The following is a 23,031-nucleotide window of genomic DNA, read 5'->3' on the forward strand; positions in this document are numbered from 1 at the left end:
GGCCCTTCTAGTGCCCTTCCTTTTGAAGTTTGCACATTGATTATGTCTCGGTCCCGACAATGCCACTCGCGGCCAACCAAGATCGAGGCCCTCCAGGCCTGCAAGGTTTTTACTGCCTAAAGTCGCCTCAAGATGGTCCCTGTATTATGGCAGCTAAAATTGGCGCCCTTTTGTACATTGCTTTCTTCTCTACCCAGTCCCAGTTATTGGACACCTTAAAGACCTCTGGCACCAAGGCCGTCTGCAAGGTTTAATGTACTTACAGTTTTGAGACGGACTTGTGGCTTTTGCACTGCAGTCCCTAATAATAAGTTATTCTGGTGTTGGTCAGCTGCTTATGTTCTTGACTATTCATTAATGTAATTATGATATGGGGAACCTTTACATTTAAACCTAGCACTCAGAACTGACAGAATTCAGCTGCCCCTCAAAACTTACTCCTTTTTGATGTTTGGCCGTGGCTACTGCATTGAGTGTCCACTATACAAATCATTGATTGGCCCCCCTACTTCTATTGCGACTGTACCTAGTCTGATTGTCCTTCAGCCCAGTCTTCTTTGACGACTGGCTCAGGTTGATGTCTTAAATTCTCTGGCCCTTTTGGACTTACAGTTTCCCTGCGATGAGGGCACTTGATCTTCAAATGGCTGATCTCTCTACAGAAGACACATTGGTTACAGTGTAATTTCCTTTTGGTTTCTTTCTGCCGTATGGGAACAGCAGTCTGTTGCACTAAACCTGGGTTCCCTAATGCAGCTGCCAACAGGGACACCTGCTGCTTTCCCTGTTTGTCAGTTACCTCCTGGTATATCTCTGCTGTTTTTGACAATTTGTTGACTTCCTAGCCCCAGTCTTTACCTCTAATTTAGACTTTTCACAATATTTTCCCTGTAGTGAGGATCTCATGAGCTTTCTAACAAAAGGGATAGGAATCATTCTAACCCAGCCGAATTGTTTCCGGGCACTCCACCACTGTTCTTCAGGCTTTTCTATTATCAAGTCGAACTTGAACGAGACGGGAGACATGGTGTCAGGCCGAGGCTCTTGGGTGGTAGGGGGGCAGCAAAGGCACTGATGTTGGAGGCCTGTCTGGCAGTTGATAGTAAAGTGGCCTCGCGGAGACTGATGGAGCTACTGGGATGTACAGCAGTCAGAAGATAGAATATTCCTTAGTGCCCCTGGGTGAATTAAATTTGTTGGCGTTTCCTTGTCCTTTTGCCTAGGCAGGTGGGCCACAAATGCCCTATTCTGTCCCTGCCTATTTGTGCCGAACCAGACCCAAGGGAGCACTATATTAATGATCTGCAGCCATGTGTCTATGTACAGAATTTGGCCTAGATATTCTGGGGTCCCTGTCACTACCCAATATACTACCCTCACTGTGAGGAGGTCCAAGGTCCCTTTCGAGGGCCAACCTACCCCTAAGGCGGGCCATTTAAGCTCACAAAGAACACAAAGTTTTTCCGAGGTCAGCATGACCCTATACTCCTCAAAGAAACCCTCCTTAAAATTTTCCAGCATACAATCTAAGACAGTTAGCTTAGTGGAACTCCCCCCACATTTGCAGGGTGCTTCCTTTGAGAAGTAGGCACAGAGGCTGGTGTTAATATAGTCTCTAAAGTCTTAGAAACCTAGTTAAAGCAACGCAAAACACTAAAATTGTTTCAAAGAAATACAGAATCCTAGTTTTCTTCCCAGAAAACCTTTTCAAACATTTGCATCAGACCAATAGTCTAAAGAACATTAAACACAATTCCAGTTTTTTGTTGTTTCCTTTTTTTTTTTGCATCAGCTTACTCTCTGTATTTAAATTTCCAACCTTGTTTTACTTTATTACATAAAATTTTTCTCTGAGTGTCTTCACAAACCTTCTCCTACACCTTCCCCTCACAAGATTTCCTATCAAGATTTCCCTTCACAGACCTTCTACTACATCCGCAAACCTTCTTTCACACTTTCTTTATTCCTTCAGTTTGCCTCTTTTTACTAATTCAGTAATAACTACCTCTGAGGCAAATACCTTTCTTGAAATTCTTTAACATATCCTCAAGGACCATTGCCTTACTCTGACCTGACCCCATGTTTCCTACTGTGTCGGTACCACGAAGACAGACAAAGGGTGGGGTGTCCCTTTTCAGAGACCATTCAGATGCCCACCTGGCCGTGTCTCTCTCGATTTTCAGCGCATCTTGGCTAAGGTGTACCCATATAAACCCCAGGCCTGGCCGTTCCCTGGAAGGACAAATCACCTTTATGCCTTACGACATCACTATGGAACCGCAGGTTGGGGCCCTCTCAGACCCCATAGTTCTTCACTGTCGGGCCAAGAACTGAAAACTCAGAGACAGGTCTCAGATCCACACAGATGCACACATGCTCTCAGAAGTTAAAACACTCCCTCCCTGGTGGTCTCTGCCTGAGGCGCACCCCTGGGAGGTGATCGGTCTCCCCTTCTACCTATAAGGTGGGCCTGTCTGGGTCTGTGGGGCCCTGGCCTTACCATGTCTGATGTGGATCCGCCGAATCTCCATATTCTCACCATTCAGAGTCCAGGGGAAACAACAGAGTGAGGCATGCCAAGCACAGCCAGGCCCAAGACCACACAGCTGGGGCAGGATTCACCTTCTAGTTCCTCAGTTGCCTTGGCCAACCAGCATCTCAGCATTGTGCCCAAACCGGTGACTTCAAAGGACCAGCGTGGTTGGGTTTCCTGATCAGGGAACCAAAATGTTGCGGATTTTGGCCCATGTACCCAGAAGAACCAAGCAGCACTTAGCGAACTAAGAATCAAAGGAGGTTTATTTATGCCGGCGGGCTCAGAGAAGTCACTCTCCAGAGTCTGAACCCCAAACAAAAGCAGGCAGGTAGTTTTATACATTGATTACTTCCGCATACTTGGCAGTCTTTTGTTTTGCATGCACAGGAAAAGTAGTGTTCCAGGGAGAGGAGGTTGTTAAAATTCTTCCAGGACAGGGTAGCCATCTTAGATTTCTTTACGTTTCCCATATCAATATGATGTGCTCTCTTGAGGGTGGTCAAATCTGGAGGGGCGTTAATAAGAGAGAAGAGGCATCTGAAAAATGCAAAGAAAAGGGCTTGCAGAAATGACAGACTCAGCCAGTTAAAGTCCATTCCTGTCTGCCCTCTCCCCCTCTCCAGTGCTCTCCAGCTAACATGTTTTCCCACAGCTACCTCCCCCACCTCAAGGACTCTACAGCTCACATCTGTTGATTCATAGCTTGCTATCCAACTAATGTTCTTCCTTATCTCTGTAGCTGTATAGGAATAACAAAACTGTATAAAACTGCTTGCTATGTTACAATCGTGGCTCAGCCTTTGTTTATTTATTTATATATTTTTTAGGTGAGGCAACCTTTGGTTGACCTCACAGATTGCACCTGGTCTTCGTAAGTAGTCTCCCATCCTATTACTAACCAGGCCTGGCCCTGCTTAGCTTCCAAGATCAGATGGGATTGGGCCTGTTCAGGGTGGCATGGCCTTAGATGGGGCTCAGCCTTTGGATAGGAATCCGCTGAGGTGGTGCCGGCCATCAGTAAGTGCTAATTTCTGGTGTTCCGTCTCTCTGTTTGAGAGTCCTTTAACAGTACTGATAATGTGAAGGTCAGGGTTCTACAAGGCAAAATGACCTATAAATAGATAAGACCAGTGGTCTGGAAATTACTTCCCCCTTGCAGCCCCAAAGCTCCCCCTCCCATCCTGAGTCACGAAGTGCACGTAGACCTTCAGACAAAGGAATCACTCACCCCTTGCATGGACACTGCAGAGGTATATAAGCTGTAACAAATCTAACCAAGGGGAGATCATGCTTTAGGGCTGTTTAGCCTCATACCCTCCACCAGCCTAATAAATTCTTCCTCTAACAAAGTTGTCTGAGCATCCAAATTCCTCCATTGGGTGTTACTTCCTGCAACAGATTTCTGGTGCATTGGCCGGAAAGTATGGAGGAACAGCGCTTGCATTTGGCATACTTCGGGTACCCCACTGGGAAAACCCCGACCCGCCCTGTAGATGCGCCTGCTGAATGCGTACTGGAAGTCACCCCATGTGGACGCCTCACAGTACAGAAGGGGAAGCCTCAGCTGCCAGTCCCTGCAAGGATCAGACAATGGAGGAACAAGAAAACTAGGACACATCAGAGCCACGGTAAGGAAAAAATGGGCACAGGGTAGCTAGCTGAATTCCTGCCCTACGTAGGGTAGATGGGGGAGCCTGATCATTTCCTGAAGTCACCAGTACTCTACATTTATTAGAAGAAATCGTGATTTCTCAGGTATATTGGGCAGAGGGTGGAATGTGTTTGGTTAACACCTGGCAAAAGGAAAGCCCAATCTCCCTCCAGAGAGTAACCGAGCGTCCTCCACAGGTTAAGAGGAGCGACTGCTTACTCTCCACAGGACAGGTTAAAGAATGAGGGGAGGTTCCTCTAAGCCAACTATCTTAAATTGTATGTTGAAAAATTCTAAGAAAGGCTTTTCAAGGGATTATGGGGTCAAGTTGACCCCAGGAAAAGTACAGGCTCAAATTACCTTTGACACACATGGCCAAACCCCTCTAGGAAGCCACAAAGGCGGGAGAATGGGAGCCCCTACTCTGGGAATCTACACAACAGAAGGCTTTGAAAGAAATCAAACCAGCACTCACTAATGCCCCCAGAGAAAACTCTCAAACCCGTGCTGCTGTCTGCCATTCCCCTTCCGCCTGAAAGGCGGCAGCCAAGCACAGAACGGAGGAAGGCTGGCTTCTAGCCCAGAGCAAGGGCCTAGTGATCAAGCTGCAGGGCCAAAGCAGGGAGCACGAGGGCCTGAAGTGGCGGCAGGAAGGTGTCGCACATCCTGAGGATGGTAGCACCGCGCCACAGGGTGCACGCACAATCCTCTCAGGCTGAGTAACATACTTTCAAATTCAGACACAGCTAGTAGTGTGTTCCCAGTGGTCTAGCAGTTAGGATTCCTGATTTCGCCCAGGTTCAACTCCCAGTAAGGGAAGCACTTCCCAGCTTGTACTCCCACAGGAAAGGCAGAAACCACAGCCCCACTGTCAGTAAAATACAGCAGCAGCAATTGCTCGCAGCAAGGACCCACTGGGGACCCTCCTCCTTCTAAATTAACAATGGGAGGGGGATCAGAAAGTTTAGCTTGTAAATGGTGCACTAAACTACAATGCTATCTTCCAATTAGGTCTTTTTTTTTTTTTTTTTGCAAGAAACTGAAAAATAGGAAGAAGTCCCCTACATGCTCCTTTACCAAGACCCAGACTTATAAGATGGCCCAATGACAAGAGCATCTTCCCGGAGATCTCAAAATAATCAAGAGTTTTCTCCTCCCCCTTTACCCTCGGACTCTGAGGGAGTCCAAGTTCTCTGGGGATTCCATTTATTTCATCACTCCCTGAGGAAACTGGAAATGCACCCCTAGGGAAGTTACAAAAAATGATGGAGAAATATGAATATGTGCGTGATCTCTGATCTATATTTATCTGTTATATGTAATATGGTGGTTCGGTTAATTCTAATTGTGATAGAAAGGAAAATGTATGTTTTTGGTAACAGAAGGTATAAAGTATAGAGATTTGGAAGGAAATTAAAGGAAAGGTGTTTGTCTTAAAGTGGTTATTTCTGAATAGTGAAGAGACAAACTGAAGGAATGAGGAAAGTGGTAGAAGGCTTGTGAAGAAAAATCCTGAGAGGGAATTTTATGTGATTAAGCTAAACAAGATTGGAAATTTAAATGCTAAAAGTAAGCTAATACAAAATTAAAGTTGTGTTTTAACGTTTCTTAGACTATTAGTCTGCTACTGATGTTATGGAAAAGTTTTCTGAGTAGAAAACAAGGATTCTGTGCTCAAAGTAATGTCTGTGTTTTATGTTGCCTTAACCAGTTTTCTGAGGCTTAGAGAATATACTAACATTAGCTCAAAGTCTGAGGGCCAGACACTCCTAGCTATACATTTCATAACTCGATCTGAGCCCAATATTCAAAGGAAGTTCCAAAAGTTGGGGCCTAAACCCCAACCCCACAGGCTGCCTTGGTGCCAGAGGTCTTTAAGGTGTCCAATAACTGTGACTGGGCAGAGAAGTAAGCAAAGTACAAAAAGGGTGCAAATTTTAGCTGCCATAATACAAGGACCATCTCGAGATGACCCTAGGCAATAAAAACCTTGTAGGCCCAGAGGACCTCCATCTTGGATTGTTGTAGCCGCCAGCCCCCGAAAGACACACGGACCACCAGAAATCAGTGAGTTATAGAAAACACACCCTTTATTCAGCCAGCTGGGTCTGCCAGGAGTACGCAGACCCCAAATTAAGCAGCCCCGAAATGTAGAGGTACAGGGTTTTTAAGCCCTAAACCCCTATTCTTCGTCCTGTTTGAACACACAAGTCTATTTTTCTTCTTTTTACTATCAACCCACAGATCGGTTGTGCAAGCGGGGCGGGTACAGAAGCAGAAAGCTTATTGTTAGAGTGTTATATTCCCATGGGTGATAGCCCAACAGTAATTTTCCAGCCAGCACAGTTTGGCCATGAGTGGCATTGTCAGGACTAAAGCATAATCAATGTGCAAACTGCAGAAGGAAGGGCACTGGAAGAGCGAGTGTTCATCTAGCCCTGGAAAGCCGAGGAGGGGTGGACCTCATAAGTTCTCACCATACATAGCAAGCCCCATTCAGGGGCTGCTCTCTCCTCCAACAACGGAGGCCCAAGTGCTAGCAAGCTCGAGTCCTAGAAAAATACACCACAATCACAACAGTAGAACCTCAGGTCACCTTCGACTTGGCAAAAAGGAAAAACTAAATATTTACTAGATATTAGAGCTACCTACTCTGTCATGACTCATCCTATGGGCCTCTCTCCAATGCTAACTGCCTAACGTAATTTACTTTTCCCATTGTAAGACCAGGACTGGCAATGAAGTTCGCTGCCACACATCAGGACCAGGTACAGTATGGAAAGAGCCTTATATGGAAAACTGGGACACAGCCAAGAAGGGGGGCATCCCCCTTGCCCACCACACAGAGCACGTTTGTAGGGAACCTAAGGCTAAACCATTCGTAGACAACCCGTCTCTGTGTCAGGGTTTCCTACTAGCAGAGCAACTACCTCCCAGAAATCTGTTGAAAATCAGCCCTTAAGGGAAACAGAAAGGGCCTCCCAACTTTTGTTAAGTTCCTAACTGCTGTCAAATTACAAGAAATCAACAGCTGAGAACATTTATCTCGAATTAAACCAGTTTCTTATGAGTCCTCACAGCTTCCTTCAGAAAATAAACCAGAAAGTGCAACCTATTCCTGTGAACCCATGGAAAATCTTGAGCTCTTGTTCCGGAAACTAGATAAGTCCACATGTCCCAGGGAATCAGGGAACTTTTGTGTACCTCGAATTAACAAACTGCCATGAAAAAGTAACTTCATTGTCAATTACCTCTACTATTAATTTTGACTTGTCTTTTTTATTTTTTTGTTTATATCTTCTAGGTTGCAAGGCTTCCTACCACTTCTATATGCTGGAATGACCTCATGTTGTCTGCCCTAGAATAAGCTTTCATTGATTTTTATTCCCAGTAGGCAGGGACTACAGCCTTATCTCAGCTTTGAAGAAGTTACAGAAGACGGACCTTTGTCCCTCAACATCCCTTTAAGATTAAGGGAATAAAATCTCTGAAGAGAAATGTAGGGAGGAGGTAGGAAAATTGAAGTGTTGGTCGGGCTGCATTTGGACACTACAATGTGCTGATCAGCCCTGCAGCCAGGCCAGGAAGACACCAACAAAACAAAGGAAGGTTAGCTGAAGGAATAGCTCACTCCCTGAATGACACTTCCTGCTATGTATGTGGAGGGACTCCGATGGAGGATAAGTAGCCATGGGAAGCTACAGAACTAGTTCCCACCATGACAATGCCAAATATAAAGGCCCCATGCACTTCTGATGATAGTCAATAGATTTTAAAACACTTATGGATTTTGGCCTGTGAACCTCGAAGAACCAAGGGGCACTCAGCGAACTAAGAATCAAAGGAGGTTTATTTACACCGGCAGGCTCAGAGGACTCACTCTCCAGAGTCTGAGCCCCGAACAAAGGCAGGCAGGTAGATATATACATTGATTACTTCCGCATACTTGGCGGTCTTTTGTTTTACGTGTGTAGGGAAGGTATTGTTCCAGGGAGAAGAGGTTGTTAAAAATTCCTCCGGGACAGGGTAGCCATCTTAGGTTTCTTTATATCTCCCATATCATTCCCCGCTTTTGATGCCCGTCTAAATTCTTTATAGGGCATCACCTTTTTGACTATCTTCCTGATCTCCCTTTTAGTCTCCCTGGATCAGGGACCGATAATGATATTGCATTAAGGATCTTTGCTATAGTCTTTTTCTCCACAGTAGCTCCTATAAGGGAGGTTTAATTGTCCGAAAAAGAGGCAATAGGCAAGGCAAAAGTAGGCAGGTAATGAGGAGGAGGATTACTACTCTGATTAAGGTCTTTAAAGCCTCCGAAAGTGGAGAGCCAACCTCTAAAGAGGTTATTGGGGTCCCATCCATGCCAGGTTTGTATGGGCACATGTGCCAGTCCGTCATCCGTTTGACAAGATCTTCAAGTGCCCGGCCCTCGTCTTCTCTTTGCACACATCAGTTGGTGAGATTGAATTTCCCAAGTATACCTCCTTCTGCCGCTAATAGATAATCTAGTGCCAACCTGTTCTGGTAGATGGCATTTCTCATCTGAGTTTCTTGATGTGCCAGGAGGGTCAGGGCTCTCCTAGTTTTATTAGTAACTGCCTGCAGTTGGATAATTCGATTTAACACGTAAATCAGGGTACGGTATCCCCAAGATCTCTTTAGGCCTGCCATTTGGACTTTGGCAGGCCTATAGTATTGGATTATGTATTCTGGGGGCCACTCATTATCTTTCCAGTACCCTATTTGGAGTTCCCTATTTACCTGCTGTAATAGAGATGGGATCTTGCTATGTTGCCCAGGCCAGGAGTGCAGTGACTATTCATAGGAGCGATCCTACTACTACTGATCAGCACAGGAGTTTTGACCTGCTCCATTTCTGACCTGGGCCGGTTCACCCCTCCTTAGGCAACCTGATGGTCTCCCGCTCCCTGAAGGTCACTATATTTTTGCCGAACTTAGTGCGAACACCCGATCGGCATAGCGCACTACAGCCCAGAACTCCTGGGCTCAAGCTATCCTCTTGCCCCAGCCTCCCGAGTAGCTAGTGTTATGGCGCGAACGATTTGACTCTACCATGCAGGGCTAGAGGAGATCAGCCCTGAGCTTTCAGAGGAGGCAGCTGATAAAGCTTAAGGCCATATCCTGGTGGTCTCCTGAACAAGCAAGCAGATTACAGAAGTGGAAGTTGGCTGTTAGCATATCTTTGCCCAGAACAACACCCTTAATTAACAAGTAGATGGATTACAGAAGCAGACATTGGCCATCTTTATATCTTATACAATATACTTCCTAAACCACACACAAGCAAGTAGGACAACTTCTGGTATCTAAAGATATTTCTTCCCTGTAGCTGACTTAGCTAGTTGGCTCACTTGAAAATTTTCCACCCTTAACACTAGGACTACAGGTGCATGCCACCACGCCTGGCAAGGGCTTTTGAGACAGAGTGACCAAGCAATTCCCCTGTTTTCAGAGGTAGTAGGAAGGCTTTATCATGCCAATTATACAGTTTTCTTTCCAACTTTGGAGAGGCGATTGTAGGCCTTGTTTCTGCAAATCTAGTAAAGCCTACATGGGGCCATCCAGTTTCTGACCTTGCCTGTGTGGGAATCAATTCAGTAGCTTCCCAATCTTTTCCCAGCTTTAACTATTTACCGTTCCTTCCTCTGGGAACCAGGGCTAAGTTTCCTATATGAGATCTAAAATTGCTGAATCTGGTGAGTGTGCATACCATATTCCCTAGCCCTAAGTATAGCTTTAAGCTCTGTACAAAAACACTGCAGTCCTTTGACCCTTGTTGTCCTATGTTTTACTCCTGATTATGACAGTCTATTCCTTAAATTTATTTAACACACGTGCTTTCTTGAATTCTACCAGGCTGTGATCTGTATTTTCTCCCTCCTACTCTTTTGCATACGCTTTTCCCGAGGGAGTCTACTCACCTTACCTCATTTACATTTTCCCATACTCAGGTCTCTGTTCAGGTGCCACTTGCCGCACCCAGCGAGTGGCAAATCCTGCCACATCCAGCACAGCTCTGGAAAATATATCTGAAAGGCACTGCCATTCACAGTAGCTATAGAAAAGTGAGGTAGTGGACATTTCTCTGACTTCTTTTGGTAACATGGATACATATTCACAGTTCTTTGCACCAATTTCCTCCCCAAAGTCCAATTATAAGGAGTCCCACGATGAAATTCCTCAAGCTTCTGCCGTGCGTAGACTGACCAGCTTCTAGGGGTGGCCAGAGCAGGGCGGACGATCTCAGGTGGATTTTCTGTTGCCTCCAGTACGTGATCTGGAGCGGCTGGCTGATCAGGAAAATGTTCTGCAGTCTAAATTTCCCGGTTCTCTGGAAACGCTGCTGTCTTTACCCAGATGTGGTGGATTCACAGAGTAATACCTGTAACTTTAATGGCAGTGAGAGTTGCTAATATAACAATGTGAGAGCCTGTTTAGTTTGGCTGGAATGGCTCCTTTTTCTAAACCTTAACCTATATTCTTCTCCTGACTAAAAAGGGTGGACCTAATTCTGTCAAAGGATGGGGGCTCTTTCTAAAGTTAATTTATCTTTCAAATGAGAATTATATTACAAAAGTTAGGAAAATAAGCGAATCATGATCTGAGTCTTCTGACTATGACTCCAAATTTATTACAAATACCTGTGTATAAACCTTTTTCGAAAAGCTAATTCTGCCAGCCAGATCTTAACACAGAACTTACTAAATTTCTTTCTCTACTTACTAAATACCCTTTATATTTTTCCTAAATTTCTGCTAACATAGTTGCAGTTACATCCTTCCCCCTTTTGCGCTGGAGGGGAGAGTCTCTCGAAAAGGATTTTGTAAGGGGAAAAGCCTAAAGGCCTTGGGGTGAATGATGGATTACAGCGAACCCCTTCTGAGATAGGATGACCTCAGTGTCTTTGCAGGCAGATCTAGAAGCCCCTTAACTAATTTTCCTGCCTAACTCTTTTCTAAGAGCCATGAACCCCCTTATTATTAGTATGGATGTTGAGGGACAGGAGGTTGTTATGGCACGAATGATTCTAAGACCCATGGAGCAAATCGAGATTAATTATGAGGCTTTATTAGCCGGCCGGCGACTGACTACCACACAGGGTTAGAGGAGATCAGCCCCCAGCTTCCAGAGGAGGCAGCTTATAAAGCCTCCAACTACATCCTTGAATAAGCAGATTACAAGAAGCAGAAGTTAGCCGTTAACGTCTTGTACGAAAATAAATGTATCCGAGGGACTTTCAGATCAAACAGGGCCTAGTAGACAGTTTTATTACCTGCACCTTGGAATGTTGTGCTTCTCCTAGGGGCTGGCGCCTGGAGATATCACCTCCCTGTGACTGAGTTACTGCTCTTCCTGGGGGCTGGCACCTGGAAATACCACCTCCCTGTAACTGGAGAATTTCCACTTTTACAAGGTTTCTTCTTCCGTATCTGCCTCTTGCTGAGAAGGGTCGCAGTCGCTGCCTACTGAGGTTTCATGGAGCTCTTTCCCTTTCTGCCTCAGTCAGGGTGCGGTCTTGGGTTTCCTGCTGGGGTGCAGCCTTAGTCCCTAGGCAAGGAAAATGATTCGAACTGATTATTTAAATCATATATCTATTTATTTGCCTATTAAGTGAGTAAAGGAAAACAGGCTTGGTTAATATATTTCTTAGTGAGTAAAAAGACTTTTGGCCTAAAGTCCCTTCCCCCACAGACTTTAAGGGCCCTGCATGTCTTAACACCATTTCTGCTTAACAATGGGCTGATGACCCTTATCAATAGCCAGAGGATCTGAGTTACCAATTTGGGGCAATTATCAGGATTTGAGGGAGAAGACCCTTTTTCCTAAAGAGAGGAAGGAAGAAAACTAGGTTTACTAAAAAGATTAACTCTGTAAGAGATTGTAAAAGTGGAAATTCTCCAGTTTCAGGGAGGCAGTATCTCCAGGTGCAAGCAGTAACTCAGTCACAGGGAGGAGATTATCTCCAGGCACCAGCCCCAGAAGTGCAACATTCCAAGGAGACAATAATAAAACTGTCTACTAGGCCTTGTTTGATCTGAGAGTTCCCCGGATACATTTATTTTCGTACAAGACGTTAACGGCTAACTTCTGTTTCTTGTAATCTGCTTATTCAAGGATGTAGTTGGAGGCTTTGTAAGCTGCCTCCTCTGGAAGCTGGGGGCTGCTGATCTCCTCTAACCCTGTGTGGTAGAGAGTCAGTCGCCGGCCGGCTAATAAAGGCTCATAATTAATCTCGATTGGCTCCGTGGGTCTCAGAATCATTCGTGCCACAACAAGATGTCCCATTTCATTTTCTCCCTCTTTTGAAGGGTCTCATATCTGAGACTAGCTTAAGATGAAGTTGATTGCTTTGTTGTTGTAAGAAAATTCTTCCCTTGGTTTTGGTTTTAACATAAGAATAAATAGTTTTTCCATTAAGAGACTATCTAGTGAGTAATTTGCATACCTTACAGAAGTAGTGGAGCTGCAGTTCAATGTCATTATCTGAGATGTTAAAACATTAGTTAGCACACTTAGTAAATGTTACACATTTTCTGCTGGTGTTATAGTAGACACTTTTCAAGAAAGCATAGCCTTATCCTTCCTGAGTTTCCGGTGGGGCCCTTTCTGTTCATTCCCACCCTTTGTCAGTGTTGCACTGCTCAGGTCCTGCCCCCTAAGCCTGTTTACTCCACCTCCATCCTGGTCAGTGTGCGAGCCTGAACCACACGCCCTGCCCCCCGTTCATCCCCGTCTTGCCCCACAGTCATATCCTTGTCTTCCCAGAGGGCACTGCACGAGTCTAACCTCTCACCAGTCATGGCCCCCAGAGCACGCACTTTTCTCTGGTGAAATTTCTTGTAGACAAAGGAGCGGATAACTGGCAGCTGAGCTCCCCCTGCCAGCGTGAGTTTCCGTCCTTCTAGCTTACACCTGCGTTTCACAACCCCCCTTCTTCGTAAGGTGTTTGAAACTAGATACCCCTAAATTTATTTGAATTCCATGTAATTACTATTTCATTATAAAGAATCCTGTTTATTGTCTTAGATGATCGAGATTTATGTTCGGGAAGTTTTATAACTGTGTTCAGTATAACATTATTTTTTATGTAATTTTAGAATTCAACATGAAACATTTGTTTAGAGATGAATTAATAGGCTAAATTTTTTTTGATTAATTTTTTATGGTGACATTGGTTAATGAAATCTGGTAAATTCAGCTGTACATTTTTAACAGTAAAGCATATATATATTTACATTGGGTGTTCACCTTCCATAGTTGGATATCCTCTGTCACCACATATTTGACCACTTTTATCCTATCTACCTCCCCTTTCCCCTACCCTCTGGTAACCACTAGTCTATTCTCCATGTCCATGAATCTGTTTTTTTATTTTTATTTTTATTTTACATTAAGGCATATATATATTTACACTGTGTTCAACTTCCATAATTAGATTTCTTTCCGTCACCACGTATTTGACCCCCTTTACCCCATCTACCTTCCCCCCAAGCCTCTTTCCCCCTCCGCCTTACCATCTAGTAACCACTAATATACTGCCTGTGTCCATAAGCCTCTGTTTGTCCTGTTCGTTTGTTACTTTGAGGTTTATACCCCACATATAAGTGATTTTCAACATTTTCTGTATGTTGAAATTATCTCACTTAGCATGATTATCTTGAGGTCCATCCATGTTGTCGCAAATGGCAGTATTTCATCTCTTCTAATGGCAGAATAATATTCCATTGGATATATGTACCACAGCTTCTTTAGCCAATCATCTATCATAGGACACTTCGGTTGCTTCCATGTCCTGGATACCATGAGTAATACTGCTATGAACTTCGGTGTGCAAATATCTTTTTGGATATAGGTTTTCAAATCTGTGGGGTAAATACCCAGTAGAAGGATTGCTGGAACATATGGTAGATCAATTCTTAGTTTTTTGAGGAACCTCCATACTGTTTTCCATAGTGGATGTACCAATTTGCAGTCCCACCAGCAATGTATGAGAGTTCCTGTTTCTCTGTATCCTATCCAGCATTTGTTATTACTTGTCTTGTTGATTATAGCTATTCCAACAGGTGTGAGATGGTATCTCATTGTGGTTTTGATTTGAATTTCTCTAATAGCTAGCGATGTTGAGCATCTTTTCATATGTTCATTGGCCATTTGTACATCCTCTAGGGAGAACTGTCTGTTCAGGTCCTCTGCCCATTCTTTGTTTGGATCATTTGTTTTTTTTGTTGTTATTGAGTTGTATGAGTTTTTTGTATATTTTGGATATTAGGCCCTTAACAGAGGCATTGCTTGCAAACATATTTTCCCATTCGGATAGTTGTCTCTTTACCTTATTGACAGGACCTTTTGCTGTGCAGAAGCTTTTTAGTTTGATGTAGTCTCATTCATTTATTTTAGCTTTCATTTCCCTTGCCTTTGACGTCAAATTCATAAAACCTTCTTTAAGTCCAAGGTCCTTGAGTTTAGTTCCTATGTTTTCTTCTATGCATTTTATTGTTTCAGATTTTATATTCAGGTCCTTAATCCATTTTGAGTTAATTATGGTGTGTGGTGTAGATAACAGTATAGTTTCATTCTTTTGCAGATGGCTTTCCAGTTTCCCCAGCTCCGTTTATTGAAGAGGCTTTCCTTTCTCCACTATATGTTTTAGGTTTTTTTGTTGAAAATTATTTGGCCATATAAACATAGGTTCACTTTGGGATGCTTGATTCTATTTCATTGGTCTGTGTGTCCGTTTTTCTGCCAATACCAGGCCGTTTTGATCACTGTTGCTTTGTAGTATAATTTGAAGTCAGGCAGAGTGATGACTCTAGCCTCGTTCTTTTTTCTCAGGATGGCTTTGGCAATTTGGGGCCTTTTGTGCTTCCATACAAATTTGATGATTTTTTGTTCTATCTCTTTAAAGACTGCTAATGAGATTTTGATGGGGATTGCATTAAATCTGTTTAATTCTTTAGATAATATAGTCATTTTAACTATGTTGATTCTTCCAACCCAAGAACACAGAATATCTTTCCATTTCGTTGTATTTTCTTCAATTTCTTTTAATAAGGTCTTATAGTTTTCATTATATAGGTCCTTCACATGCTTAGTTAGATTTATTCCTAGGTATTTTATTCTTCTTGTTGCAATTGCAAAAGGAATTGTATTTTCTACTTCTTTTTCTGATGCTTCATTATTAGAGTATAGGAACGCTGTGGATTTTTGAACATTGATTTTGTATCCAGAGACTTTACTGTATTTGCTTGTTGTTTCTAGTAGTGTTCTTGTGGAGTCTTTAGGATTTTCTATATAGAGAATCATGTCAATCTGCAAATAGTGACAATTTGACTTCTTCATTTCCTATTTGGATGTCTCTTATATCTTTCTCTTACTTGATGCACTCGCTAGGACCTCCACTGTTATGTTGAATAACGGTGGCAGTAATGGACAGTCTTACCTTGTTCCTGATCTTAGAGGGAAGGTTTTTAGTTTTTCACCATTAAGTATAATGTTGGCTGAGTGTCATAAATGGCCTTTATTATATTAAGTGTTTTGTTAAGAATTTTGATCATAAATGGATGTTGTCTCTTATTGAAGGCTTTTTCTGCATCTATTGATATAATCATATGATCCTTATTTTTTAATTTGTTTATGTGGTATATCACATTGATCGATTTGCATATGTTGAACCATCCCTGTGCCACTGGGATGAAGCCCACTTGATCGTGGTGCATAATCATTTTAATATGTTGCCGTATTCGGTTCGCTCGTATCTATTTTAGGATTTTTGCATCTGTGTTCATGAGAGATATTGGTCTGTAGTTTTCTTTTTTGGTGTTATCTTTATTAGGTTTTGATATTAGGGTAATAATGGCCTCAAAAAAATGAGTTGGGGAGTATTGCCTCCTCTTCGATTTTTTGGAAGAGTTTGAAGGAAATAAGTATTAAACGTACTTTGAATGTTTGGTAGAATTCACTGGTAAAGCCGTGTGTTCCTGGACTTTTACTTTTTGGTAGGTTTTTGATGATTTTTTCAATTTTTATACTGCTGATCAGTCTATTTAGATTTCCCAGTTCTTCTCAATTCAGTCTAGGAAGGTTGTATTTTTCCAAGTACTGGTCCATTTCTTCCAGGTTATTAAGTTTGGTATTATATACTTTTCCATAGTATTCTTGTATGATCTTTTTTATTTCTGTGGTGTCTGTCATAATTTCCCCTGTTTCACCCCTGATTTTGTTTATTTGTGTCCTTTCTCCTTTTTCTTTAATGAGTCTAGCAAGGGGGTTATCAATTTTGTTAACCTCTCAAAGAACCAGCTCTTTGTTGCATTTATTTTTTCTATTGTTTTTTGTTGTTGTCGTTGTTGTTAGTTTGTTTTGTTTTCAATTTCATTTATTTCTGCTCTAATTTTGATGATTTCTTTCCTTCTGCTGACTTAAGGCTTCATTTCTTCTTCCTTTTTTAGTTTTTTAAGATGAAGTATTAGGTTGTTTATTTGGGTTCATTCTTGTTTTTGAAGATAGGCCTGTAATGATATGAACTTTCCTCTTATGACTGCTTTTGCCATGTCCCAAAAGTTTTGATATGTTATACTATCCTTATCATTCGTTTCTATGTATCTCTTGATCTCTCTTTTTATTTCTTCTCTGACCCAGTTATTCTTCGGTAGCATGTAGTTTAATCTCCATGTATTTGTGGTCCTTCCTGCTTTCTTTTTGCAGTTAATCTCTAGTTTCAAAGCATTACGGTCAGAGAACATGGCTGGTATGATTTCAACCCTCTTATATTTGTTGAGTCTATCTCTGTGTCCCAGTATGTGGTCAAGCCTTGAGAATGTTCCATGTGCACTAGAGAAGAATGTATAAGCAGTTGTTTTGGTATGGAAGGCTCTGTAAATGTCAATTATGTCCAGTTGGTCTAATGTGTCATTTAGGACGCTATTTCCTTATTGATTTTCTGTTTGGATGATCTGTTTATATCTGACAGTTGGGTATTTAGGTCCCCTATTACAATAGTGTTTTGGTTTGTTTCTCCCTTTAGTTCTGTTAGTAATTGCTTTACATGTTTTGGAGCTTCCTGTATGGGAGCATAGATATTAATAAGTGTTATGTCTTCTTGGAGCATAGATATTAATAAGTGTTATGTCTTCTTCTTCCCTTTAACATTATGAAGTATCCCTCAGTATCTTTCTTTACCTTTTTTATTTTGAAGTCTATTTCATCTGATATTAGTACCACTACTCTTGCTTTCCTCTGAATGCCATTTGCTTGAAGTATTATTTTCCACCCTTTCACTTTTAGACTATATTTGTCTTTGGAACTGAGATGTGTCTCCTGGAGGCAGCATTTGGTTGAGCTTTGTGTTTGATCCAATCTGCACCTCTGCCTTTTTATTGGAGTTCAGTCTATTTACATTCAGGGTGATTATGGAACTATGAGGTTTTCTTAGAGCTATTTTACCTTTTGCTTTCTGGTAATTCGGTGTTTCCATTCCTTCCTTGTCCTTGTGTTTCTGTTTCTTCATTTTGGTTGGCTTTTCCCCTCTGGTCATTCTTGTTTTATATTATATACATCAGTTCTGAATCTTTGGCGTCTGGTTACCACTACGAATATATAAAGGAATATATATACACAGTCATCCATTTTCTTCTGTGTGTGCCTTATCTCCATTCCCCTTTGCGAATCTGAATCATTGAATCCTCTCCTTTTCAGTCATTATCTCACTTTGTCCCTACATATGATGAACGTTCATTATTACTATCTTGCTACAGCAAATCTCTTTTAATTGTTTAATCTTATAATGCCCTGTTCTTATTAAGGATCGCACTCCTCTGCTTCTATCAGCCTGCTAGTCACCTTACTCCTAATTATGTATTCTTTTTGTCATTTTGTTTTAGGTGAGCTATTTCCTGTAATGCAGGCCTTGTAGTGGAGAATTCCCTCAATTTTTGAATGTCTGGAAAGGTCTTTATTTCTCCCTAATATCTAAAGGAGAGCTTAGCTGGATACATTATTCTTTGCTGGTAGTTCCTTTCACTTAATAGCTTAAATATTTGATTCCATTCCTTTCTGGCTTGTAAGGTTTGCGCTGAGAAGTCCGATGATAATCTAATGGGTTTTCCTTTATAGGTTACTGTCTTTTTTTTCTGGCTACCCTGAGAATTCTGTCTTTGTCATTGATTTTTAACAGTTTTAATACAATATGTCTTGGTGAAGGCCTTTTTTTGGTTGAGATAATTGAGTGTTCTGCTGACTTCTTGAATTCCAAGCTCCAGCTCATTTCTTAGATTTGGAAAATTATTGTCAACTATTTGTCTGAAAATGCTTTCTAATCCTTACTCCTTTTCCTCGCCTTTGATAATGCTCATTATTCTTATGTTTCCTTTTCTGATGGTATCAGCTAGTTCTTGGATTTCTCTTTCATTATTTTTCATTCTTCAGTTTCTTTTTCCTTCTGATTTATTTCCAGATTTCTGTCTTCGATATCACTGATACTTTCTTCCATTTGGTCGACTCTATTTCCCAAGCTTGCTATTTCATTTTTCCTCTCTTGCAGTGTGTTCTTCATCTCCAACAGATCTATTCTGTTCTTTTTGAGGGTTTCTATCTCCTTGATAAAGAACTCATTCTGCTCATCTAGTTGTTTTTTCAGTTCCTGAAATTGTTGATATGACTTGTTGCAGATTTCACTGAGTTTTTTCAGAAGTACCATCCTGAATTCTCTGTCATTTAAGATGCATATTCCTATGTCTGTAAGCTTATTTTCTGGAGATTTTTCTCTTTCTTTCTGAGATGCCTTTTCACCTTGGTTGTTCATGGCGTTTAATGGATTTTTCTTTGCCTGGGCATTAATGGAAGTGTAATTTGCTTTTTTCCAGAAAAAGGATTTATTACATAAATGTCTCTCTTTAGCCTGCTGCAAAAAAAAAAAAGGTGCTTTTCTTTTGGTTTCCAGTAGGTGGTGTCTATGCGTCTTGCATCCCTGCTTTATATAAAGTCTTAATAATGCCTTTTTTTTTCTTATAGATATTCAATCATGCTTGCTACCCTCAGTCTCAGTCCCTGTCAGTGTTAGTGACAGGTTCGGTAGTATTTGCTCGGATTTCCCTTGAGCTCTTCAGTTTTCGGTGTTGGAGGATATGGGGAGAGGGCCCCTCTGTTTTGGGAGATAGGGGCTGTGGCTCAGCCTGGTGTTTTGCTACCGCGATTGGTAATAACCAACTGTTGTATCTCTGCAGTCCCCACTTCTCTGCCCTCCCCACTTCTCTGCTTTCTGTCCTAATGCCTGGGCACTGCCATGGGCAGTGTGGAGCTCACAACTCTCCCAGGCAGCTCTGTTCCGGGAACCCACTGAACCTTCTCTCTTCCCCCTCCTCCTGCAGGGAGCTCTAGCTGTGAGAGGCAGCTTCTTTGTTTCTCCTGCCTTACTTCTGTGATTCTGACCTATGGTAGCTCTTATGCAGATCCCACACTCAGATGTGCTGGTGTGCAGTTCGGGTTTTTTTGTAGAGTGTTAGATGTTCACTTTATTGTTGTTTCAAGGGGAGAAATCTAGGGATGTCTTTCACTCTGCCATCTTTCTGACATGACTCCATAATGGTTTTTTTTATAGATATCTGTCCTTTGTATGTGATCAAGAAATTAAAACCAACAAAACCCAGTAATACAGGTAGAGTATTCCAAACAGTGAAGTTTGGAAGATGTGAAAACCTTGTCATCAAAGATATTTACTTCAGGGAAATCTGGAAACATATGCATGATTTTGCTCATCAGCAAAGAGGTGATAAAAGGAATCACAAAGGAATGCCTATAATGCATAACAAACATCTCACTGATAGAAGAAGTAAACATGGTAGAGTGCCTGCCATAAATGAGCCTTTTGAAAACTGTCTTGGACTATGGTTTCAGTCACATCAGGCTGATATGGAGATATTTCATTCTGCAGGGAAATTGATGAATGTAATCCAGCCAAGAAGTCTTTCAACAACACTTTCTCCATTTCTCCACTCCCAAGAGTTTTTCCTTGTATCCAAGCCAACAGTTCTATTATATATGAAAATGATTCTAGGCATCCTTCAGTGCTGACAAAAGACATGAAAGCAAGCAGGAAACATTCTTGCAAATGTACTGAGTCTGGCAAACAGTTTAATGTACAATTCAGACCTAACTAGCCATCAGAGAATCCATACTGGATAGAAACCATACAAATATAATGAGTATTGGAAAGCCTTTAGGTTGCATTCAAAACTAACTTACCATCAGATTATTCATAGCAGAGAGAAACCTTACACTCATTAGAGTGTTGCAAAGCCTTCAGGGTGCATTCATACTGGAAGCTGGTTCATACTGGAAAGAGACCTTACAAATGTAACGAATGTGGCAAAGAGTTTATTTTGCCTTCAAGCCTAACTAAACATAAGAGAATCCATACTGGAGAGAAACCTTACAAATGTAATGAGTGTGCTAAAGCCTTTAGGGTTTGTTCAAAGCTAACTAACCATCAGTTTATTCACAGTGGAGAGAAACCTTACAAATGTAATGAGTGTGGCAAAGCCTTTAGGGTGCATTCAAGCTTTAGGTACCATAAGTTGATTCATACAGGAAAGAGATCGTAAAAATGTAATGAGTGTGGCAAAGAGTTTATTTTGCATTCAAGCCTAACTATACATAAGAGAATCCATACTGGAGAAAAACCTTACAAATGTAATGAGTTGGCAAAGCCTTTATTGTGCATGCAACCCTAACTAGTCATCAGATAATTCATAGTCATGAGAAACCTTACAAATGTAATGAGTGTGGCAAAGACTTTACTGCATATTCTACCCTAACTACACATCAAAGAATCCATATAGGAGAGAAACCTTACAAATGTAATGTGTATGGCAAAGAGTTCAGGGTGCATTCAAGTCTAATTAGACATCAGAGAATTCATACTGGAGATAAACCACCAAATTAAAGTGTGACAAAGTGTTTATCCAAAGATCAACAGTGGGAAACATTGGAGCTATTCCTTACAATTGTAATGTAATGCCATTAGAGTTCAAGTATTCTGCAAGAACAGAAACTCCACAAGGAAGAGAAATTGTAGAAATATATGTCAGAACTTCTATCTAGGCCTCCCAATTCACTAGAAAGCAGATTTTACATTTTGAGAAACAACACATAAGTTACATGCATGTTAATTTTTTTACTCAAAGATAAAATCAGAAGACATATTTTGGCAAGTAACCTTACAAATGTAGTGAATGTCATAAGGCTTTTCATCAAATGTCTACACTTTTGGAGTAATGACAATATTAATGGAGGAAAAAACTATACTAATATACTAAACATGGAAACACTAAGCAACAGTGTGTCCTTAGGATTAACCCAAGAATTCATGCACATGTAATGAATGTAGTCAATTTTTTAACCAGCTCTCACAATCAAGCACATGTCAAGAATTCATACTAGGAATAACTAAGTTCTTTGAGATTTGCCTGAGACATTACTTACTACAGAAAAATTATAAATGCAACTATATTAAAATTCTGGACATGTCATATATCACAGGAACAAAGACATGTACAAATAGCCCTTTATCTTTACTGTTTATATTTAGTTACATTTTCTTGAAAAGAGTACATGACTGAGTTTTAACCCGAAGTCCAAAGTCCATTGAACACATGCCTGCCTTCCAGGCCTTTAGCGCTGCTCTCTGGGAAGTAATCCATGCTATGAAACAGCCTACTTCACTGGGCACGGTTCATTCATATTCATGTCCTTTAGTAAAATGAGGACACTGAGTATCAAATTTATTTTTGTATGAATTAGCATCAGGGAAGTTAGAGAATAATGGAAAACTACATGGAGTCTGTACTTACTAGGCTCAGGTGCCCATCTCTGTACAGGCCATGGTCAGTTATAGGAAAGAAGTCTCAACCACTGACCATGAAACAGAGCAGGTCTAGACATGAAGGACTTGGGCTTGTCATGGAGGAGAGTGATAGGCGAACAGAGGTGAGTATCGGTAGAAATAATGCAGAAGAAATGATGTGGTGACTTCCTTCACTGAATGACAATAACTTTTGTATGTGAAAGATTAATGGAAAAGTTGTCATGTTTTAAAAAATTGGAAAAGCAGTTATGTGAAAAGGGGAGCTTAATATAAAGTACTAGAATAGTGCGAGTAGGTGTGTGATTTACCTTGAAGTGCTAGTATTCCCTTTTCTAGTTTCTTATATAGATAGATAAGAAATATATCTTAGGGCTCATGTTTTAATAAATAAAATTTAATCATTCATAACCCTGAATGAATTATCTTTTTTCAGTAGAAAAATCACATGATATCACTTATATGTGGGATATAAACCTAAAAGCAACAAATGAACAGGGATATGACAATGGACTAGTAGTTACCAGAGGGTAGGGGGTGGGGAAGGAGGGGAGAGGTAGACGGGGTAAAAGGAGTCAAATATAGGGGGTAGGGAGAGGGTGAAGTGGGTAAAGGGGATCAAATATATGGTAGCTGAAAAAATTGGACTTTGGTAATCATACAATAGAATATATAGATGTCAAATTATAATGTACACCTGAAAATTATATAATTGTATTAACCAATGTTACCCCGATAAACTTAATAAAAAAATAAGTTAAAAAATTATATTTTTTCTGCCAACGCAGATTTATTTAATCTTTCATGTAGTTCAGATCATAAACAAGCAATGCACTATTGGGCTCTCAAGGTCAAAAGCATTTATAACAATTGTCTTCTGTGATTGGATCAAAGAACATACAATTCAGTGGATATATACACATAATGTACCCCTGGGTTATTCTCTCCATACTCTGTCCCATG

At 41.2% G+C, this 23,031-nt stretch overlaps 1 pseudogene; it reads left to right on the forward strand.

The window, feature by feature from the left end:
* Window positions 1-4,029: 4,029 nt before the first annotated feature.
* LOC111733667 lies at window positions 4,030-22,510 on the forward strand (annotated as a pseudogene).
* Window positions 22,511-23,031: the final 521 nt, after the last annotated feature.

This window comes from Pteropus vampyrus, unplaced genomic scaffold (assembly GCF_000151845.1).
Source record: "Pteropus vampyrus isolate Shadow unplaced genomic scaffold, Pvam_2.0 Scaffold609, whole genome shotgun sequence".
NCBI classification, from domain to species: Eukaryota; Metazoa; Chordata; class Mammalia; order Chiroptera; family Pteropodidae; genus Pteropus; species Pteropus vampyrus.